Source organism: Corvus brachyrhynchos, unplaced genomic scaffold, assembly GCF_000691975.1.
Source record: "Corvus brachyrhynchos isolate BGI_N302 unplaced genomic scaffold, ASM69197v1 scaffold3764, whole genome shotgun sequence".
In the NCBI taxonomy this organism is placed as follows: Eukaryota; Metazoa; Chordata; class Aves; order Passeriformes; family Corvidae; genus Corvus; species Corvus brachyrhynchos.
The window spans coordinates 815-1674 of NW_008237789.1; the positions used below are offsets into that span (position 1 = coordinate 815).

Sequence of the window (860 nt, forward strand, 5' to 3'; positions counted from 1 at the left end):
CTGGGTTGGATTGTGAGGTCCTGAGTTGGATTTTGATGTTCCTGGGTTGGATTTTGATGTTTCTGGGTTGGAATTTCGGGGTCCTGGAGAGGATTTTGGGGTCCTGAGTTGGATTTTGATGTTCCTGGGTTGGATTTTGATGTTCCTGGGTTGGAATTTCAGGATCCTGGAGAGGATTTTGGGGTCCTGAGTAGGATTTTGATGTTTCTGGGTTGGATTTTGATGTTCCTGGGTTGAATTTCAGGCTCCTGGGTTGGATTTTGAGGTCCTGATTTGGATTTTGATGTTCCTGGGTTGGATTTTGATGTTTCTGGGTTGGATTTTGATGTTCCTGGGTTGAATTTCAGGCTCCTGGGTTGGATTTTGAGGTCCTGATTTGGATTTTGATGTTCCTGGGTTGGATTTTGATGTTTCTGGGTTGGATTTTGATGTTCCTGAGTTGAATTTCGGGATCCTGGAGAGGATTTTGGCGTTCTGAGTCGGATTTTGATGTTTCTGGGTTGGATTTTGATGTTTCTGAGTTGAATTTCGGGATCCTGGAGAGGATTTTGGCGTTCTGAGTCGGATTTTGATGTTTCTGGGTTGGATTTTGATGTTTCTAGGTTGAATTTCGGGGTCCTGGAGAGGATTTTGGGGTCCTGAGTTGGATTTTGATGTTCCTGGGTTGGATTTTGATGTTTCTGGGTTGGATTTTGATGTTTCTAGGTTGAATTTCGGGGTCCTGGAGAGGATTTTGGGGTCCCGAGTAGGATTTTGATGTTCCTGGGTTGGATTTTGATGTTTCTGGGTTGGATTTTGATGTTCCTGGGTTGGATTTTGATGTTCCTGGGTTGGATTTTGATGTTCCTGGGTTGAATTTC

General features: G+C 44.0%; 1 long non-coding RNA gene across 5 annotated transcripts in view; it reads left to right on the forward strand.

The window, feature by feature from the left end:
- Window positions 1–854, forward strand: part of LOC108446220 — a 1614-nt gene extending 760 nt beyond the window's left edge. Inside the window, exons 2-4 of one of the 5 annotated variants that reach the window (XR_001861346.1) lie at window positions 18–438; window positions 603–663; window positions 706–854. This is a non-coding gene — a long non-coding RNA (uncharacterized LOC108446220). Of the gene's footprint in view, window positions 1–17; window positions 525–602; window positions 664–705 lie in introns of those variants that run through there. The other 4 variants (XR_001861345.1, XR_001861347.1, XR_001861348.1 and 1 more) reach the window with 4 other exon arrangements.
- The last annotated feature ends 6 nt before the right edge of the window (window positions 855–860 follow it).